At 38.2% G+C, this 23,466-nt stretch overlaps 1 protein-coding gene across 3 annotated transcripts in view; it reads right to left on the bottom strand.

Annotated features, from left to right (window-relative positions):
* Nucleotides 1–23,466, bottom strand: part of PDE5A (phosphodiesterase 5A, cGMP-specific) — a 134,888-nt gene that overhangs the window by 73,172 nt on the left and 38,250 nt on the right. The window lies entirely within an intron of this gene.

Genomic DNA, 23,466 nt, shown 5'->3' with positions numbered 1-23,466 from the left:
GATGAGAAGGCATTTGGAAGTTACTTACCTTTTAGTTCCACCTTCATTTTAAGTTATTACCTTAGTCTTATAAAGACCTTCAGCTTACTCTTCTCTCCACTTTATTACTTATAACTTCTACTCTTTCCTTTCTTCTGCTATTTAGTATCAGTGGAATAAGCTATTATCCTCTAACTGTCTATACTTCGGAAATATGTGTCTTTAGTTCTATGTGGATGGTTCACTTTGTTTTCTCAGCTCACTATAGTATCTTAGCTTTAAGAAAAAGATATAAAATCCTCCTCTAGGATAGCAGAATAAGAAAGGGGAAATACCTTATTGTCTTATGTAGTTTTCTAGTCTTCTTAACATTTTTCTCTTTTTTTTTTTTTGCCCATATGATAAAGGGATATTAATTGTTTTTAAAAGCAGAGCTATGCAATTATTCTATACCTTTTTATTTCCTTTAGAGCAACTCTCTCTTATTTTTACATACTCTTTAGCTCTTGAAAACAGCAGCAGATTTCTAAATGCTCTAACTTCACTGACTAAATTTCTAGTAAAATTCCTCTAAAGTCAAAAATGTCTGGATTGTAGTTAGGAATATTCACTGGAACTACAATAAGAGCCACTTGAAGTTCACTGGGGTCTAATATAGAGTAGTATAATTTGGTTATTTTAAATGCTCAGATATTCATTCATCCACTCAACAAATACTGAAGTGCCTATTATGTACCAAAAAGTAACAAAAAACCGGGGAAGTGATTACTCTGAAGGAGCTCAGAATCAAGAATGAGTGATACATAAACATAGACTTATAGCATAGTAGGATGGTGGGATCAGTTTCATGAAACAGTGGCCGTGGATTGCTAGGAGCACTGAAGGGGCACTTAATGTGAGTAAAAGAAAAGGAGTCTCAGAAATGACATTTAATTTTTTTTCTCTAATAAATAGTTTTACAAAGGAAAGACATAAACTTTAAATCTGTGTTTTAAGAAAGATGAGTTTCAAACAGATATAGAAAGTATTATGCAAAGTTTCTGATAAATATGTAGTACAAAAAGTATATACTGATATGCTATCTGTACCTGGAACTGTATGAAGCAATGTACTAAGCAAGAAAATAGAGAGAAAGCTCCTGCTCACTCAAAAATATAAAAAGACAAAAAATCAGCTGCTTATTAAACGATCACTAATCAAACTATATTAACATTTTAGTCCATCATCGTATCAACATAAATTTACAGTGAGATGATGATTCCTTTCAGTCTTTTTTTTTTTTTTTTTTTTTGAGACAGGGTCTTGCTCTGTTGCCCAGGCTGGAGTGCCGTGGCACAATCACAGCTCACTGCAGCCTTGATCTTCCAGGCTGAGGCTACTCTCCCACCTCAGCTTCCAAGCAGTGGGACTACATGGAAGGCATGTACCACCATGTCTGGTTAAATTTTTAAAATTTTTTTGTAGAGACGAGGTTTCACTATGCTCAGGCTGGTCCCAAACTCCTGCACTCAAGCAATCCTTCCGCTTTGGCCTCCCAAAGTGCTGGGATTACAAACACACAGTAAGACAGAAGAAATAAATTCAATGATTTATAGCATAGGAGGGTGACTATACTTAACAAAAATGTATTGTATTGGGGTAATAGACACCAGAAATACCCTCATTTGATCACTATGCATTATATACATGTACCAAAGTTTCACATATACCCTGTAAATTTGTACTAATAAATAAATAAATAAATAATAAATATTAAGAAAAACAAACCAAGTTCTGTCAAGAGACTATTAGCCCAGGAAAATATAGTCAGTCCTTTGTATTAAACTGTGATAGAAAATATTTGACAAAAAATTTTCAAACCCACAGCAATAAAAATAACATCAAATAAATATAGTAGGACAATTATATACAGAACACTCACATTATATTAGGTAGTATAAATAATCTAGGGGTGTGCTCAGAGCAGGGGGCTGAAGAATGGCTCCTCTGTTTACAACACATGGAACAGGCATCTGGGGTCACTGTGACAAGGGGCACAAAACTTGTGGCTCCCTAAGAACAAATGTCCTACACGTGTAACAAAAAAAGTAATCCAGAGATGATTTACAGTGTATGAGAGGATGTGTGTAGGTTTTATGCAAATATTATACCATTTTATATAAGGGACTTGAGCATCCACAGATTTGGTATGAGGGAATGGAGTGGAGTCCTCAGATCAATCTCTCTTTGTATACCGATGGACAACTGTGTATCTAATATGTATATGTGCCTCCATCCCCAGAAGGGTGACATTTGAAAAACGACACTAATAAAAACAGATAACAAATAGAAGAAAAGGCACAGTGTTTGTCCAGGGTTGCATACACAGTAAAAGACAAATAACAGTTTAATTCTCTGACTTTAAGGATCCTGAGCAAAACTAGCACCCTCTGCCCTCATGTTCATATAAAGTCAGTCCTTCTTTCCGCTGTCATCCATTGCTTCTTTAAACAGATTAGATCATTGTCTTTAAATCAAGTAACTGCTAACTATAGGCTTTGAAATGCCCGTTTTTAATGACAGCTTTTACTCTAAGTATATGTCAGACTCCATATGAGCGGCAGCACCCCTAACAGCATTAGCTTCCATATCAGAATGTCCATTCACTTTTGCCTACCTGCTGGCTAACTGTACTCTCAGATACAGGTACTCCATGCTATTTTTGTAAAAGCGCAAAAAAGCCTTTCTGTTTTCTATTTTACTGGCACTATGCACAGCACAAATGGATGTTATGTCCTCAAAGGGCTGAGTGTTCTTTTAGGAATGCAAAGGCCAAGACTTGACTCTCACTGGGTGAGCAGTGTGGAATGTGACAGCTGGTTGTTTCAGGGCAACTGATCATTGCCACAGTGAGCAATTTCTTCTTCAATAAGCAGCTGCCCCAGACATTTTCTGAGGCCGTACATCAATCCCAATACATTTCCCCATCCCCAGTTCAGGGGATGCTCAGCATGGAAACTAAAAGCAAAGGAGGAAAGGAGAGACTATAAATCATAGCTATCCCTCTCTCTCAGCCTCAGAAGATCTCCATTGCAATGATATGACTCAAGACAGTCTAATCTGAGCCAAATACAAACTTTACTAAGAAAACTAGAACTTAACAATATATAGAGGAGTTAGGGGAGAATTTTCCCTAGTGCTCTTTTCAAACTTTTCTTTGACTCATTTATTCATTCTGCCATAAATACTTTATTCAATAACTACTAAGTGCCTTTATGTACCAGTAGTGAAAAAAACAGATGAAAATCCCTGTCCTCATGGAGCTGACATTCTAATAATCAGTGTTAGGCTTGGGAATCCCACCCCCATACCCTCTTCCCCACCTGCTTTACAGATGAGAAAACTGAGAGTGAGAGAATTGACACAATAGATCCAGGCTTTCTGACTTCTCTTCTGAATCCTAAGGAATCATCAAGTTATGGTAATATTCCATGTGGTAGGCAAAATAATGGCCCCCCAAAGATGTCCTTGTCCTAATCTCTGGAACCTATGAATATGTGACCCTTAAATGACAAATGGGGCTTTTGATATGTGATAAAGTTAAAGATCTGGAGATAGGGAGATTATCCTGAATTATCTAGGTGGGCCCAATGTAATCACAAGGTCCTTGTAACGAAAAATGGAATGCAGGAGAGGCAGAGTCAAGGAAACATTTGACGATGCTATTCTGCAGGTTTTGAAGACAGAGGAAGGGGCCATGAGCAAAGGGGTACAGGCAGCCTATGGAAGCTAGAAGGGGCAAGAGAACAGGTCCATTTCTAGAGACTCCACACAGAAACACACCCCTGTAGATGCCCTGATTTTAGCTCACTGAGAATTATTTAGATTCTGAAGTCCAAAGCTTCAAATAAAATATGTGTGCTATTTTAAGTCACCAAATTTCCGCTAGTTTTTTTACAGCAGCATTAAGAAACCAATACATTCCATCCAATTATGATTCCTATATTCTTGCATTCTTTTTCTTCTTCTCCACACCTCATTTTATCTCTTCTGTTTCACTATGTAAATCCTCACTGTCTTTGAAGAACGTGACATCTCATTCCTAATTATCTTTCTGCCTTTAGTCTATCTTTGACACTTCAGCCAAATTTATATTCTTGGGGCACTGTTGTGCATACACAGATCACCTCATTTCTCAAAAAGTTTAATGGTTTCACCCATCTACAGAATAAAAATTAAAGACTCTGCCTAACATTCCACACCCTCAGCTTAACTAGATCACTTACATGGGTCTTTGGATTAGAATACTGCCATGTTGTTTGTTCACATAATTCCTTGAAAATCACCTTCCACCTTCTCTACTGAGGACAAATCTCCAAAAAATCTTCCCTTCAAACCTACCCCTCAAAACTCTGTGTGGCAGTTGTATATGCCCTACACCAGACAGGGTATTCCTTTTTAACCTTTTAAGCTCATTTTCTTTACTCACATCCTAGCCCTGCAAGTAGACTGTTTTCTGAGGACATGATTTATATTTTATGCTTTATGCTACTAACAACACTTTGCATTGTTTTACATGTACTCAAAGGTTGAATAGTATTTGCTGTTGATGATAATGGGAGAAATGCCAGAAAGAATAAAATTTTTTAGGGTGATGTACTAACTGAACAATGCACATTCAAATAATAATTAATTATGTCTTCCCATTTTTGGCTCTAGCCTTTGCTTAAGATTAAGAAATCCATCCATATCTGAGAACTTTGTGTGGCAGTAAAAACTTTATGTTCTTAATAAGCCATTAATTATGGAGTTGAAACTTATAGCCTAAGGTAACACTGGAAGATAAAAGAAAGAAAAGCTTGAGATTATTTAATTTTTAATTTAAAAAGTATAGAAAAATCACAAAGAATGAGATAGTAAGCATCCATGCCTTTGCCATCTAGAACAGTGGTAGTGTGATACTTGTTAAAACACAGTTTCGTGGGTCTACCCCCTAAATTTCAGATTTTGTAGATCCAGACTGGGGCCTGTATTTCTACAAGTTCTCAGATGATTACAAATGCTGCTGGTACAGGGACAAAAGACATGTTGAGAACTACTAATATAGAATTACTAAATGTTAATATTTGGTGATGTTTCCTTTATTAATACTATTAAATTAAGATAAAATTAAATTGGACTTCCTCTTTCCAGTCTCATTCTTCTTCTTCCTGTTCTTCCTACCATAGTCAACCTTCTTCATCATACTGTTAAAAAATAGATAAATCTATACACAAAACATAGTACTTTTATCTTTCTAAAAGGTTTCTTAAATGAACTAATACATATGAAACATTTTGCAACTTCTAATTATATTCAATGTTGTTTTTTAAGGTCAATTCATATAGATCTGGTTCATTCATTTTACATACAATATTGCATTCCATATCAAACTGTATTCATTTGATCACCAAAGAATGGATGTCCGAGTTGTTTGCAATTTTTTATTACTATAATCTTTGAGAAACGTCTTTGTATATTCTTCTTGTGCACATGTGCACCAACTTCTCTGGTTAAATCTTCAAAAAGATTACAGAAATGTATACCTTTACTAGCAAGGCATAAGAATCTCCATTAACCTCACATCCTTACCAGCGTCTGGTGTTATCAGACTTTTTCAATGTTTGTCAATCTGATGGGTATAAAACTGTATATCACTGTTGCTTTAATTTGTATTTTCCTGATTAATGGAGAGAATGAACATCTTTTTCATTGTTATTGGCTAACCTGGTATCCTCTTCTGTGTTGTCTATATGTACATTAGCCAATTTTGACCATTTTAGTTATGGTTTTAGGGTGGGCTCTTATTAATGGATTTTAGAATCAAAGTTAGATATTTCTTTAAGTGACTGGTAAGATTGATTTTATCCTTCTGTATATACAGGCTATTTATCTTTATACCTACTTTATATCTCAAGAGAATGTTTACAGATATTCCATGGTTGGGGGATGAGACAAGGATAAACAGAGGAGAATGGTGCTTTTAGTTTACTCTCACAGCCTTCATGACTACGAATGGGCAGCCAAGTAAGTTGGAGAGAAGCGTCTAAGGAATTGAAAGACATAAAAAAGCAGTGCCCTGAAGATAACTGGCGTCAGAAATAACATGATCAATGCCGTTGTTTCTAATACAGTTAAGAAATCTCCTCCTCACTAAAACCAGAAAAATTCAAATGCTAAAGAGTTTGCCATTAAAAAAAGGAGAAGGGAGGGCTTGCCATGTAATAGGCACTTTGTGACTGTTCATTCGTTTAATCTTTGGCATAATCCTTTAATTATCATTCCCATTTTATCACAGAGCAATCCGATGTTCAGAAAACTTACATAACTAGTTCAGGAATATGCAGACCCAGACACTCTCCAGACTTGATTCCAAGGGCTACAATTCTTTCTACTAATCCCCACAGGAAAAAGTGAAATCAGCCCTAGTATAAAATATAGGCTTTTTGTTTTTTTGTTTTTTTGAGACAGAGTCTTGTTCTGTCACCCAGGCTGGAGTGTAATGGTGCACTCTCGGCTCACCGCAACCTCTGCTTCCTGGGTTCAAGCAATTCTCCTGCCTCAGCCTCCTGAGTAGCTGAGATTACATGCGCCCACCACCATGCTTGGCTAATTTTTGTATTTTGAGTAGAGACGGGGTTTCACCATGTTGGTCAGGCTGGTCTCAAACTCCTGACCTTGTGATCTGCTCACCTTGGCCTCTCAAAGTGCTGGGATTACAGGTGTGGGCCACCGCGCCCAGCCAAATTATAGGCTTTTATGGACTATTCTTTTATACTCAAGGAATCATGGAGACCAAGGGTCCTCCAGTACACACCAACGCTTAGTCTTTAGATCTCATAAGTATGCTTATCTTCTTAACGCACATTTTCATCAAAGGGAATGGAACAACTTCAAAATTATAACTCTAAGAAACAAAGACAATCCAACGTGGCTGCTAAAAGTTGTTTTCTTGGACTTAGATTATAAGTCTCGTAACAAGTTTTCACAGTCAAGAACCACTTATGCAACATTAAAAAAAAAATTCTATGTATCAAGGAAAAGTGAATAATAATGCAGTATCAAAAATAAGTAGATTCTTCAAGAAAAAGCAAAACTAATTTATGGTGACAGATATAAGAACAGTGTTGCCCATGGGTCGGTGAGGACTGATTAGGGAATTAGTTATACAGATATATGCATATTTTTCAAAACTCATCAAATTGTACATTAAGATCTCTGTGTTTCACTGTATATGAATTTTAAAGCATTTTAAAAGCAAATGAATATGTAATTGCTGAAGGTATGTGAAAGTGGGTGCCCATGTGCCAGGTTCCCAGCTGTCTAGGTAATGTTGAAGCAGGCTGAAGTCCTGATCATTTGTTCTGTGCTATTAGGCAGGATGGTCACTCCCCAGATGGGGCCAGGGCAAATCCTGCCTCTGGGGGTCAGTAGCTGTCCTGCCCCAGGAACATCCTGTGGGAATACAGTCAACCTGAGACTGGGGTTCTTCCCCATGAGGAAATGCTTGGCATAATTGTTGATCCTAGTGTTTATTCTCATCTCTTTGAACAATTAAAAAAAAAAAATTCCCCTCCTGCCAAATAGTAAACTCTCTGCCACACTAGCTTTTAAGTAATGAGGTAAAGCTCTTAAACCTAGAACTAAAGGGACTTTTTGCCTTATTAGATCTTTCTGTCCCTTGAGATACAGAGATTCTGTCCAGAGACAAACAGCACATAGCCATTGTGAGCAAAGTCTCCATATAAGCCCTTTAAAAACTGCCAGAGACACAAAGGTTACATAACAGAAAAGAGCCTGCTGTCTTTCCCATGGCAGGGTACATTCAGTGTTTACTGTTGTTGTTTAACTTTCCATTCCTCCATTTGTCTGGCTTTGCAACATTCTCAGAAGGAGGAAGTGGACATTTTCTGACCCCCACGAAGTGAGAGCTCTGCAGTAGGCACTGCCACATTCCTCATCTCACTAGGAATTCAAAACCACCCTGTGTGTTTGCACTTTATGCTGAAACTTTACAAACCAGTCGCCTAAAGCAAAGACAGAAGAAACTTGCTCAAGGAATCACTGCTCCTAAGCCAGCACAAGACCAAGTCATTTTTGCTACAAAGTCAGAGGTCTTTCTTTCACACTCTGTCTCTCTGCCTAAGTGAGAGTAAGCCCAAAATGTCAGTAAAAAATTTTGTATATCAACACAGGTTATACAAGTTGTACTTCATATCAGAATAATTCCACCACTGTTTATGTTCACCTTTACACAATACATTGCCAAAAATGACTTCAGAGCCCTGGATCTATTTAATAATGAAGATTTATTTTAAGGGTGGTATCCTGCCTGATGCCAGGTGTTGGCCTGCAAAGCATAGGCTTACCCTGGACAGTGTTGTTGGATTTGGACTCTGTTAAATCACGATCAAGTTTGTTCCAGCATTACCTGTACTTATTATGAATCCATGTCTCTATAGCCTTGTAAAATGCCCTGCCAATAAAGCCTCCTGATAATTACAGTGTAGAGTGGTGTGCCCATAATGGGCACCTAATACAAACAGAAAAGAAGTAACACAGCAAAAATGGTAGAAAGCAAATTTTGTGCATCAAAACGCTAAACAGGCTGAATAAAATTTAAAAATTAAAGTTGGTATCAAAGGGGTTGAGAGAATGCCTTCTTTACTAGAGCTGAACTAAGTGTTTGGATCACTGCTATTGCCTCTGCTGGTCTAGCTAACCACATACATAGCCACTGAAAGCTAGATATCCATACAATTTAACATAAGACATTCAAGAAAAACATATGTGTGTGTCGTGTATATATATGTACACACATAATTTCTTTACATTCTAAGTCCTTCATATGGAGAACATAGCTTATGTTCTCATAGCCAAAACATAATTTTATCTCTAAATATTATCCCTCCAAATGGAAGATGTGCCTGAGAATGTATGAAAGCACAGATGCAGACATCTGTCTCACTAGCGAAACTCCTAGTTGTAGGTGTCACCAGCAAAAAAAGACATGACCTCTTCTCCATAGCTGTGCCAGTTAATATACAATGAAGTAATTGTAGACATGCCTCAGAGATACTGTGGGTTTGGTTTCAGGCAACGGCAATAAAGTGAGTTACACATATATTTTGGTTTCCCAGAGGATATAAAAGTTATTTTTAGACTATACTGTAATTTCTTAAGTGTGCAATAGCACTATGACTAAAAAACAATGTACACACCATAATTAAAAAATACTTTATTGCTGAAAAATGGTAACAATCACCTTAGTCTTTAGCTAGCTATACTTTTTGCTGGTGAAGGGTCTTACTTTGATGTTGATGTCTGCCGAATGATCAGGGTGGTGGTTGCTGAAGGATGGGGTTATTGTGGAAATTTCTTAGCATAAGACAACAATGAAGTTTGCCACCACAGATTGACTCTTCCTTTCATGATAGATTCCTCTGTAGCATGTGATGCTGTTTGATAGCATTTTACCCACAGTAGAACTTCTTTCAAAATTGGAGTCAATATTTTCAAGGCGTGCCACTGCTTTATCAACTAAGTTTATGTAATATGCTAAATTATTTGCTGTCTTTCAACAATATTCACAGCATTTACAGCAGAGGTAGAGTCCATCTCAAGAAACCACTTTCTTTGCTCATCCATAAGAAGCAACAGTTCACCTGTCCAAGTTTTATCATGAGATTGTGGCAATTCAGTTACATCTTCTGGCTCTACTTCTATTCTAATTCTCTTGGTACTTCCACAAGATCTGCAGTTACTTCCAACAGTGATGTCTCAAACCCTTCAAAGTCATCCATGAAGGCTGGAATCAACTTCTTCCAAATTCCTGTTCATGTTGATAATTTGACCTCCTCCCATAAATCACAAATGTTCCTAATGGGATATAGAATGTTGAGTCCTTTCCAGAAGGTTTTCAATGTACTCTTCCCAGAGCCACCAGAGGAATCCCTATTTAGGTCAGTTATGGCCTTACGAAATGAATTTCTTAAATAATAAGACTGGAAAGCAGAAATTAGTCTTTGCTCCAATGACTGCAGGCTGCAGAATGGATGTTGTATCAGCAGGCATGAAAACGACTTTGATTTCCTTGTGCATCTTCATCAGAGCTCCTGGGTGACTAGGTGTACTGTCACAGAGCAGTAATATTTTGAAAGAAATCATTTTATCTGAACACTAGGTCTCAATAGTAGGCTTAAAATATTCAGTAAATCACGCTGTAAACAAAGGTGCTGTCATCTAGGCTTTGTTGTTACATTTGCAGAGGACAGGCTGAGTTGAATTAGCATAATTCTTAAGGGCCCTAGGATTTTTAGAATGGTAAGTGAGCACTGGCTTCTACTTAAAGTTACCAGCTGCATTAGCCCATAACAACAGAGTCGGCCTGTCCTTCGATGCTTTGAAGCCAGACATTGACTTCTTCTCTCTAGTTATGAAAGTCTGAAATGACATTTTCTTCTAATAGAAGACTGTTTAGTCTATATTGACAATCTGTTGTTTAGCATAGCCACCTTCATCAATGATCTTCACTAGATCTGTATAACTTGCGAAAGCTTCTCCATCAGTACTTGCCGCTTCACCTTGCACTTTTGTGTTATGGAGATGGCTTCTTTCCATAAACTTCATGAGACAACCTCTGCTAGCTTCCAACTTTTCTTCTGAAGCTTCCTTACCTCTCTCAACCTTCACAGTATTAAAAAAGTTAGGGCCTCGCTCTGGATTTTGGGCTTTGGCTTAAGAGAATGTTGTGGCTGGTTTGATCTATCCAGACCATTCAAACTTTATGTGAGCAATAAGGTGATTTGGCTTTCTTAGTGCTCATGTGTTCATTGGAGTAGCACTTGTAATCTCCTTCAATAACTTTTCCTTTGTGTCCATAACTTGGCTAACTGGCACAAGAATCCTAGCTTTTGGCCTATTTCGGCTTTCAACATGCCTTCCTCACTAAGCTTATTCATTTCTAGCTTTTGATTTAAAGTGAACACTTGAACACTTAGAGAACACTATAGGGTTATCAACTGGCTTAATTTTAATACTGTTGTGTCTCAAGGAATAGGGAGGCCAAAGGAGAAGGAGAGAGCCAGGGGAACATGAAGAACGTGAAAGTTTCGGTGAAGTGTGTTCAAGAGGGAATGGAAGGAAATGGAAATGGCAAACACGGCCTGTATAACTCTTTCAAAGAGTTTTGTCCTGGTGATGATCAGAGAAATGAGGTGGTAAAGCAGATGTGTGATCCAGTGCCTGTTTTGCTTTTGTTTTCAAGATGGGAGAAATAGCATGTTTGTATGCTGATGAGCAGATTTGGTAGCCAGGAAAACTTTAGTTCTGGACATAGAGGAAAGAACTGCTGAGCTAATTTCTTTGACCACGTGAACCAGGGATGGGGAGGCAATGTAGAGATTTCAGGGGAGAAGAGAAAGGATTAGACTGTAAAACAATACACGCAAAAGAAAAAGAGCTAACTGTTTTGTTCCCCACAAACCAATGACTTATTTTAGGAAATATGACAACTCTCCCCCTTTATAACTTATCTACAAAGCTAGAAAGTATTTTAGATTTGTCCTTCTCCCTCATTCCTCCATCAAATCAATCACTAAACCTCCTAAACAGAAGTGTAACAAATCTACAAAAAACTATTTAGCAGCTTTCCTGCCTCTAAACAAGGTACTCTCTCTGCTTATGAACAAATATGGAAGTTAATTATAAAAATATATCAAGTGTCAAATTATGTGGCTCTGGGTTAGAAGTGAAGAAAATGGTTCGAACTTACTGCTGTGGCCACAGCAGTATTTGATTTTTAAATAATAGCAAATACTTCCTGGCATTAAAAAAAATTCAGTACCTCCTTTGCATGACATTAGAAGGCTCTTCTTGATCTTGCCTCTGTCTACCTGTCTGACCTCATTTCCAGGCACTTCCCTCCTTCTAGTGGATACTCAAACAGTGTAGCAAAGTAATAGACATATTCCCTCTGCTCTCAGTTCGTCAACAGAGGCAGAAAACAATGGCGCAGAAAGATATGATAGAGACATACCAATGAGCATTCCCTGTGGATATTAAGCAGTGAGTACTTATATTACGTGCAAACAAAGATCTTATGTAGATCTGTTAGTATTTGTGGCACAGTATTTTAAAAGTCTTAGCCAGGTGCAGTGGCTCATGCCTGTAATCCCAGCACTTTGGGAGGCTGAGACGGGTGGATCACAAGGTCAGGAGTTTCAGACTAGCCTGACCAACATAGTGAAATCCCATCTCTACTAAAAATACAAAAACTTAGCCAGGTGTGGTGGCAGGCGCCTGTAATTCCAGCTATTCGGGAGGCTGAGGCAGGAGAATCGCTTGAACTCGGGAGGTGGAGGTTGCAGTGAGCTGAGATCATGCCACTGCACTCCAGTCTGGGCGACAAGAGTGAAACTCTGTCTCAAAAAAAAAAGTCTTTTAATACCTCAGTAATTTGCCACCATACAAAGAGGCAGACATCTTCCTCTTTTTCTCCTTAGTCTTCCCTTTTTCATGCTCTGCTTCCTCTTTTCCCTCTGATTTAAGACAACCTTGAACACCAATTTTTGTGTAAACCTTTGTGTAAACCCAGTCTACATTGCCTCTCCTCTGGTAGTTCATATTATTTTTTAGTATATGAAAGGTGATAACTCAAAATGATTTTAAGAGATCATTTTAATTAATGAGCACATTTACTCTTTTATCCTCTGGCTAGTTTTAAGGAAAGAGAAAATAAACATGGATATATATGTTCTACATAATAAATAATGAAAGTACATTAGTACTATGTCTAGTAGGTTAAAGTGCCTCCACAAATTCTCTGATACTACTCTTTTCAAGAGCTGGAGCCTAATTCCCTTCCTCTTGAGTCGGATGTAGAACTTAAAGTCTCACTACTAAAGAACAGAATGCCAGAAAAGTCTTGGTGATGGACAACTTTGGAGACGAGGTCATATAGAGCACTACTGCTTCCTCCTTGCTCAATTTTTTCTCGAATTGCTCACTCTGGAGAAGTCAGCTGCCATGATGTAAGGACACCGAGCAACTTATGAAGAGTCCACATGGTGAGAAACGAAGCATTTTTCCCAAGAACTTCTTGAAAATGGATGATCAAGTATTAGTCACGTAGCCCCTGCTCACATCCTGACTGCATGAGATAACTGAGCCAGAAGGAACCAAGCTTGATAAGCCACTCCAGAATTCCTGAACCACAAAAACTGTGAGATAATAAATGTTTGTTCAGAATCACTTAGTGTAATTTGTTACGTTGAAAGAGATAACCAATACTGCATAGTACTCAAGATTATCAAATAATTTGTAATAATCAAATAGATCTAGAATTGTAAATCCAGGTCATTTTCACTCCATTTCACTAGTATAAACTGATGGAAACAAATTTAAAAATTTTTGTAAGATCCTCATCTCTTGCTCTTTGATTTCAATTCAGCCTAGACTATTAATTTCCATTCTATGATCAAAAGCAAATGGAGATTTAGCATAGACTGTTAATTTCCATTCTATGGCAGAAAACAAGCAAATGGAGATTTTTTAGATAAGCATTTAATAAGAAGGAATACAAGGTACTTAACTGTTGATAAAGCACTTCACTTATGTAATCTTAGACATTAATGGATAAGTATAGATGTTTGTACATATCTATTGAGAGCAGCAATTTCATTAACAATCACTTTAACTCTTCAAGAATGCATGAAAACATGAAAATTATTTTATAGTCAAATCCACCCCAGGGTCCAATTATATGATGTCGGGTTAGATATTATACAAAGAAATGTTTTATGCTTATCTGGTTCCAGACCCCTAATATCCATTATTCAGGGACTATGTAAAACTTCTCAAAATTAAATTTATAAATCATCTATTAAATTAAAAATGTCATGTATTCCAAAAAGTGCTGGAATGGTTATCTTGAAATTACCAATGAAGATAAGTTTCCTATTGAATAAAACATAGCATTTAGTATGAACCAAATTTTCTGATCATTAAAAATAGGATACCATTTGGGCACACAAAGCCTACCACATTAATTTAATCTTCAGTTTCAAGTTTTTATTCACTCTTTCTTTTTCTTCTTGATCAGTAGTGTAGACTTGGGGATTTCACACATTAACACTATGTTTTTCATCCGCTGCTCTTAAGAAACATTCTTCTTTTAGTAAAGCAGTTAACATCTTCATAATATATACTTTGTTATTTAAAGGGCAGTGTGCAGAAGGGAAAAGAAAGGATCATCACTATCACAACCTCAAGTCCAGAACAAACAGAAACTTTGAGGAGCACTTTTGTTTCTAAAACAAAGCTACAAGAAAGAATACTGTGGGGAATAAATGCAGTGAACAATTTGTAACTTTTCTTTTCTTTTCTTTTCTTTTTTTTTTTTCAGGCTGGAGTGCAGTGGCGAGATCTTGGGGCACTGCAACCTCCACCTCCCTGGTTGAAGCAATTCCCCTACCTCAGCCTCCTGAGTAGCTGGGATTACAGGTGCACACCACCACACCTGGCTAATTTTTTTTGTATTTTTAGTAGACACTGGGTTTCACCATGTTGGCCAGACTGGTCTCAAACTCCTGACCTCAGGCAATACGCCCGCCTCAACTTCCTAAAGTGCTGGGATTACAGGCATGAGCCACCACGCTTGGCCAATTTGTACATTTTTGAAAACATGTAACTAGCCAATTCTTTAAGACTAAAATAGATCTAGATCGACTGATAGTCTGCTATTAAACTCTGCTTATTTTTATAGTTACATTTTCATCTATTTTGACTAAAATTGAAGGATTATGAATAAAACTGTAACATTTATTTCCTCCAAGTTTACACTGTCAAATTTAAGAAAGCCACAGTCAGTACTGTGAGTATGAGAGATCACAGACAAGGATCCACCCTCCATGGAGATCAAGCTTCTGTCATCAGGAGCATTTATGTGGTTCCTCCCTCGAGGCGGTGAGATAAACACAGCAGGACACTTTCATTTCTCCCCAGGGATTTCTCTAGCTCTCCGAGTTCAGTCTTTCCTTCGAACTTGTGTGTTGAATATTGGACTCATTTAACATTTGTCTTGTCACCTTACATAGATATTTAATTTTTGGTGTACAAGAGCTACCTCTCCAACCTTTTTTTTTCTTTTTCTTTTTCTTTTTTTTGAGACAGAGTCTCACTCTGTTACCCAGGCTGGAGTGCACTGGCACAATCTCAGCTCACTGCAGCCTTGTCTCCCAGCAGTCAGGTTCAAGCGACTCTCTTGTGTAAGCCTCCTGAGCAGCTGGGATTACAGGCGAATGCCACACACCCAGCTAATTTTTGTATTTTTAGTAGAGACGGGTTTTCACCATGTTGGCCAGGCTGATCTTGAACTCCTGGCCTCGAGTGATCCACCCCTTTAGCCTCCCAAAGTGCTTGGATTACAGGCATGAGCCACCGCACCCAGTCTACCTCTCGAAATTGAAAAAAATTTAAAAGCAAGTATCTTCTTTGCTTCATTAAAAAAAAAAAAAATCTACAAAGTTCAGTGATTCAACAGTTATTTGTCAAAACAAGATAATTTAGGAGAAATAAATGAAAAATTTTTAAAAGAGCAGACACAATCATAAAACTTAAATTCTAGAAAACATTTACTTTTGTGTTTTGTAGTTGGAATTACATATCTGATTTCATTAACGCCTCAATTTGTGAGTTTCGGTAGGTGTTGATCACTTGGATTTGCCAAAGTATAAATCTCATAAAAATCAGCTGATACTTTCTGAATCTTTTTAGTTTTTAAAAGGAAGATATAAGCTAAAATGCTAAGATATTAGCTAAAATGCTCCTTTACCACATTGTAATGAATTATCCTAAATCCTTGATTTTAACTGTCATATTTGCAACAAAGAATTGCAAGTATATCACCAAATATGATAAAACAAAATCAAGATAATAAGATAAAAATAGAGAAGGAGGAAAGAGCTCTGATTCCCAGTTGAATTTCTACTTAATAACTGGAGTTGACATTCAACAATGGTGGTTCAGCCTAGCCTGAAAGATATTATTGGATAAAATCTCTAGTTCAGATCAATAAGAAATTTTCAGAGCTTGCATTATTTCATAAGGTCCTGCTTTCTACTCCTTATCCTCTCCTCCCCAAATAATCTAAAAAAAAAAAAAAAAAAAAAAAAAATCAGTAGGCCCTGAGTGACAAATAGGGCTCTGAGTAAGAGTTAATATTTAGGGTCGATTATACCAGTGCAGCCCCTATAAATAAAAAAAAGAACACTCATCTTCACTATGTCATAACAAGCAATACTTCAGGGGAGGGCAGTATTTCACAAATAGGTCATCTGAGCTAGGGGGAAAGATCTGAGCTTCTCTGTAATTCTTTACTAAACAAAAAAAGAATTCTGTCTGGTTATAGAAATAATTAATACAAATGACAAAGATAAAAACTGGTCTAAGTGCCCAGGTTGGAAAAATCCAGAATTAACTTTGAAAGAAATTTAATAGCAGCCCTAAAAATTCACATACCTGTAATTTTTTTTTTTTTTTTTTTCATTTGTAGTCATGGTTCTTCTCTGGAGCAGATTGGCTCAGATTAGTATGAAACATGCTCCTTTAACTCTTTTACTCCTTACCCATGGTAAAAATTTTCTTATAGATTCCTCTTAAGGCATTATAGAGGACATGACTATGATCTTTCTCTTATTCTCTGTTATCTCATTTTTCATCTTAAAAAGTCTGTCTGCAGAGCAGTTTAAACACTAACATTGAAGGGCCGGCAGAATACAGCCAGATCTTCTTGTTGCCATCTCAAGTCCTGCTTCTGCATGCAGCCACATTAAACACATCGGCGACCTTCTACTCCAACAAAATCAACAATAATTTAAGTGCTTACTGCAGAGTCTCAAGAAAACACCAATCAGGAGGGAAGCAAGAGTGCAGCCATCATCCATAGCAGACTTTTAAGAAATGCTCTTCTCTCTATCTATTGTGACCCCTACAGTATGAATGCCTGGGTTTGAATCTCAGCTTTGCCAGTTTTTAGTTATGTGACTTTGAGCAAGTTCCCTAAATGTTTCATGTCTCAGTTTCCTTTATTGTTAGGTAGGAATAAGATAATGCATTACCTCTTATGGTTGTCATGAAGATCAAATGAACTAATACTTGCCAGATCATTAGCACAGTTTTCACAAGATTTGCTCAATAAATATCACACATGTTCACTGTCTCTTACATACAAGGCAGTTATTTCCAAAGTCCTACCCCATACTCCTCAAACTACTCCCTCATATACACCCTGGACTGGCTCTCTTCTCTCCCTTGATCACTATTTTCTTTCTGTCTTTATTCATTTTCTCCAGCCAGTAGCTCTTTGACCTTCCAAAATAAATTATTTTAGCCTTCTCACACTTCTCCAGTTTCTTTTTCCACTTTGCCCATTAATTCCACTCTCTTGAAGGGAGTAGGGAGAGGGGAAGACTGCAAAAACCTAACCTCTAGATTTTTTTCAAAAATTACCATCACAGGTGTTTAGTAATGTCTATGGTTCTTACTTGTAAAAAAAAACCACTGTTGTATCTATAACACTTATGCTTATAACATTAATGAAAAGAACTCCCAAACATTTTTAATTAGTTGAAATACTTTACAAGAGGCAAATAAAGAGCTTAGATATTTAATCTTAAACATCTTCCTGCATTTTCTAGCCTATGTTATAATTCAGAATTCAGTATTCAATAGTCAACTACTCCATTCAAACGGCTTTCCAGAGTTGGTACCAATGTCTTTAAAAAGAAGTGTCACTAAAAGGTACCAGGATATTTTGTAAACAATCAATATTTAATGATTCAATAATCACCGTTCTTTTTAGGTTCCTTGGTAATAAGTCGGAATGGGTATTGGCTTACTCAATAAGATCGGACTTAGAAAAAGAAAAAACACCAAATTCATTTTGCCTCATTTATGAGGAAAAATAGTGAAAAACACGTTTCTCTTAAGTTTAAAGTTTCTTAGAGGGTAATCAACAGACTATGTCAGGGCTGTGTTGGCTATCCCAGTTAGCAGAGTACTGGCTTTGGTCCCAGTTAGCTAATTATTATGTGGCTAATGACCTCTTCATGCAGCTCTTATTGCTTGTCTCTCTTAAAAGCTCTATTAGTTCTACATCTCCTTTTAAAGAATAGTAGCTGATGCACTTCCAGTGTGCCAGGAACTACGTTAAAGCCTTCACTCACATGAATGCATTTAATCTTCCCAATAACCCTTTAAGGCAGATCCTTTTATTGCCCTCATTTTGCAGATGAGGAAACTGAAGAAGATCTACCATACTGGTTTGTTGGCCAGCAAGTAAGTGGTAAAGATGGGATTCAAGCCCAGAGCAAGGAATCTTAATAATTAGTCCCAAAAGCCTCCCTGAAACTTTCCATTTTGGTTTTAAAATTTTCATGAGAAAGAGTAGTTATATGTATATACAAAAGCAAACACTACTCTGAGTTTTTTTATACAGATATAAATTTAAAGATAATTCTAGAAGTCAAATATTGCACCTTGTTAGTGGCCTGGGTTTGTTTTTTGGCCAGCCAAATTACTTTTTATACTATAACAGCCATGCTTGATAGTGTGTCTATTCTTTCTTCATTCTTTTCTCTGAAAACGTTAATTCTCAGGAGAAATAATTTTGAACTTGGCAGTGTGAACCTGGGAGGAAAGGGAGCAAGATGGGAAGGAAGGAGAATGAGGAGGGTCAGCAAGATGTTTAAAAAGCTGTGTTGTGGGCCGGGCGCGGTGGCTCATGCCTGTAATCCCAGCACTTTGGGAGGCCGAGGTAGGCAGATCACGAGGTCAAGAGATCGAGACCATCCTGGCTAACATGGGGAAATCCCATCTGTACTAAAAATACAAAAATTAGCTTGGCGTGGTGGCACGCGCCTGTAGTCCAGCTACTCAGGAGGCTGAGGCAGAAGAATTGCTTGAACACAGGAGGTGGAGGTTGCACTGGGCCGAGATCATGCCACACTGCATTCCAGCCTAGTGACAGAGTGAGACTCTGTCTCAGAAAAAAAAAAAAAAAAGAAGAAAGAGAGAAAAAGGTTGGGTGTGGTGGCTCACGCCTGTAATCCCAGCACTTTGGGAGGCCGAGGCGGGAGGATCACAAGGTCAGGTGATCATAGCCATCTTGGCTAACACGGTGAAACCCTGTCTCTATTAAAAATACAAAAAGAAATTAGCCAGGTGTGGTCGCAGGCACCTGTAGTCCCAGCTACTTGGGAGGCTGAGGCAGGAGAATGGCGTAGTGTGAACCCAGGAGGTGGAGCTTGCAGTGAGTGGAGATTGCACCACTGCACTCCAGCCTGGGGTGACAGAGCAAGGCTCCGTCTCAAAAAAAAAAAAAAGCTGTGTTCTGGAAGCCCTCACTTGAATAAAGTTACAGATTGAACATCCCTTATCCGAAATGCTCGGGACTTAGACATGTTTCAAGTTTTAGATTATTTTTTGATTTGGGAATATTTGCATTATTATCAGTTGAGCAACCCCAACAGAAAAATCCAAAATTCTTCAGTGAGCATTTCTTTTGAGGGTCATGTTGGCACTCAAAAAGTTTCACATTTTGGAGCATTTTGGATTTTCAAATTAGGGATACTCAGCCTGTATTTAGTCCCCAGTGAAGCTACTGAAGATTTTTTAATCTCATGAAATGCTTGGTGTAAGAGTCCAAGCCTCATATTAAGTCACCACAAGGTAAAACAGACACCAGCAGGAGAGGATGTGAGAGCACACAGAGAAACACAAAAAAGCTCAGGAACCCGGCAGAAATCTAAAGGAGAGCTTCGGGCTATTTGGGGATCTGTGGCCGCACCCACTCCAATCAGATCTGTAAGAAAGCAGCAGGTCCTTGGCTAAGAGTGGGGTTATATATTCATGTAACAAAATTTAAGTCATCTCTCAGTAGAATGCCCAGAATTAAAAAGCCTGATACACTATGTGTTACCAAGGATATGATGTACGGGGAACTCTCATACACTCTTGATAAGAATGAAATATGGAACAGCTACTTTGGAAGAGTTTGGAAATTTCTTATCAAATTAAACAAATACCTACCATATGACTTAGCAATTGCCCTCCTATCCAAAAGATGTGAAAGCGTAAGTCCACACAAAGGTCTGTATGCAAACACTGACAGCAGCTTTTTTTTTTTGGTAATAGACACAAACTGGAAATAACTGAAATGTTTATCAACTGATGAATGCATAAACAAATTGTAGTATATCCATACCATGGAATAAATCACTCACCAATAAAAAGGTACAAACTATTGATACATCCAACGGTAGGGCTGAATCTCATACCAATTAGGCTAAGTGAAAGAAGCTAGATACAAAAGACTACATACTGTATAATTCCATTTAAATGACATTCTAGAAAAGCAAAACAATAGTGACAAAAAGCAGATCAGTGCTTATCAGGAGCTGTGGGTTAAGGGAGGAGGAGGAAATCAACTGCAAAGGGGTCCAGGAGAACATCTGAGGTGACAGAAACATTCTATGTCTTGATTGCGGTGGTGGTTACATGATCGAATATACATATCTCAAATTCATCAAACTGTACACTTAAGCTGGGTAAACTGTATTGTATGTGTATTAGTCTGTTCTCACACTGCTATGAAGAAATGCCTGAGACTGGGTAATTTATAAAGGAAAGAGGTTTAATTGACACACAGTTCTTCATTGCTGGGGAGGCCCCAGGAAACTTACAATCATGGCAGAAGGCAAAAGAGAAGCAGACACCTTCACAGGGTGGCAGGATAGTGTGAGTACAAGTAGGGGAAATGCCAGATGCTTATAAAACCATCAGATTTCATGAGACTCACTATCATGAACAGCATGGGGGAAAACGCCCACATGATACAATTACCTCCACCTGGTCCCGCCCTTGATATGTGGGGATTATGAGGATTATAATTCAAGGTGAGATTTTGGGTGGGGACACAGACAAACCATGTCAGTATGTAAATTATATCTCAATATAGCTGTGTTTTCTTTTTTTATTTTTTATTTAATTTAAATCATCCTCACCAGCAGTCATAATGTGGAAGAATGTATATCCTAAGAATACTTTCTGTAGAAGGGGCCATCCTATTCACTTCTTCCTAGTGATTCTGTTGCATTCTCATCAGTTCCCCCAATCCTGACTGTTGGAGAAATTGTTCACACTATCTAGAAGAGAAGCTTAATCAGGGCATAATTCAGGCTGAATCTGTTTGCCAGTACAAAGCTGTTTTGGGGTTCATGATTTTAAAGTACCCTTAATAACTAAAAGCTGAACATTGTCTTCCTAAGTATACAGAATCATAGTCTGTGGTTTATAACTAGGCCTGCCAGATAAAATTTGAGTTGGATTTGAGTTCAGATAAACAACAAATAATTTATTAGTATAATGATGTCCCAAATAATGCATGGGACACAACTTTTTTTAAATTTGATATACCTGGCAACCACATTAGTAACACTATAATCATCAGTCCATGTACAGCCTTTTCAATTTTATGTATTCATTCACATACTGAGTTAATTAAACTAATTAATTAATCTCATATTATGTCATGCTGCAGGCATTTTTAGTTACTACTGCTGGAACTACATGTGTTTTTTTTTTTTTTTTTTAAGAAACCATGTGGTAACTCTAAGGCACTGAGAATGACTACTGAAAAGTAACTGACTTAGGGCCTTGTTAATCAAATTGTGATCAGTAGACCCAGGTAATCATCAACTTGGTACTTGTTAAAAAAGAATCTCAGGTTCTACCCAGACCTACTGAATTCAGAATCTGCATTTTAACAAAATCCCCAGGTGATTCCTATGCACAACACCTAACACTGATTTAGAAAGTTGTGTTTTAGGCAATTTCCCAGGGCAGTGATATGTAGAATGGACTAAAGGGAAATTGACTGCAAGGATAGAAACACCTTACAAGAACATTTAAAAAATTACTTCAAAATCTGAATCATGGTGTATGCAGGTAGCACAAATAAAAATAAAAAAGTACTGAAATCAGAAACATTCTAGTGAAAAAAATCAATGGGGTTTGGTAAGAGACTAGATGGAGGAGGGAGAATAAACATCAGAATTTGAATATAAATCAAGTAGAAGCATCAAATACTTCTAATATGATTGACAGTGGTTCTCAACCTTGGCCACACATTGCAGTCATTTGGGAGCTTTAACAAATACTAATACCTGGGTCCCAATCCCTGAGATTCTGATTTAAGGTGAAACCTCGGCATTAGAATTTTTAAATGCTATACCCAGATAACTGGTAAAACATTTCCATGTGTGTCTGTGAGGGTGTTCCCAGAAGAGATTAGCATTTGCATCAGTAGACTGAGTGAAAAAGATTCTTGCTCACCGATGTAGGGGGGGAACATCCAATCCATCGAGGTCCCAGACAGAACAAAAAGGCAGAGGAAGAGAATATTTTGCTCTCTCTTCGGAAGCTGGGACATCCATCCTCTCCCTCCTCTGAGACAACAGAACTTCAAATACTCAGATCCTTGGACTCTAGGACTCACACCAGCAAACCTCCCAGTTTCTCAGATCTTCAGCCTTAGACTGAATTACACCAAAGGTTTTCCTGGTTCTCCAGCTTGAAGATGGCGGATTGTGGGACCTCTTGGTCTCCATGGTTGCATAAGCTAATTTCCATAAATAAATCCCCTTATATATCTATATATATCCCATTGATTCTGTTTCTGTGGAGAACCCCAATTAATACAATTGGTGGCGGAGCAAGATGGCCAAATACGAACAGCTCCAGTCTCCAGCTCCCAGTGCGAGCGACACAGATGACCGGTGATTTCTGCATTTTCAACTGAGGTACTGGGTTTATCTCACTAGTGAGTGCCGGACAATCGGAGCTGGTCAGCTGTTGCAGTCCGACCAGCGAGAGCTGAAGCAGGGCGAGGCATCGCCTCACCAGGGAAGCGCAAGGGGGAAGGGAATCCGTTTTCCTAGCCAGGGGAACTCAGACACACAACACCTGGAAAATTGGGTAACTCTCACCCCAATACTGTGCTTTAAGCAAACGGGCACACCAGGAGATTATATCCCACACCTGGCCGGGAGGGTCCCACGCCCATGGAGCCTCCCTCATTGCTAGCACAGCAGTCTGCGATCTAACTGCAAGGCAGCAGCGAGGCTGGGGGAGGGGCGCCCGCCATTGCTGGGGCTTAAGTAGGTAAACAAAGCCCTGGGAAGATCGAACTGGATAGAGCTCAGAGCAGCTCAAGGAGGCCTGCCAGTCTCTGTAGACTCCACCTCTGGGGACAGGGCACAGCTAAACAACAACAACAACAACAACAACAACAAAAGCAGCAGAAACCTCTGCAGAAGCAAACAACTCTGTCTGACAGCTTTGAAGAGAGCAGTGGATCTCCCAACACAGAGTTGAGATCTGAGAACGGACAGACTGCCTGCTCAAGTGGGT

This window comes from Colobus angolensis, unplaced genomic scaffold (assembly GCF_000951035.1).
Source record: "Colobus angolensis palliatus isolate OR3802 unplaced genomic scaffold, Cang.pa_1.0 Scaffold345, whole genome shotgun sequence".
Lineage (NCBI taxonomy): Eukaryota > Metazoa > Chordata > Mammalia > Primates > Cercopithecidae > Colobus > Colobus angolensis.
Note: the sequence above shows the minus strand (reverse complement) of the source record. Positions and strands in the feature narration are given on the sequence as shown.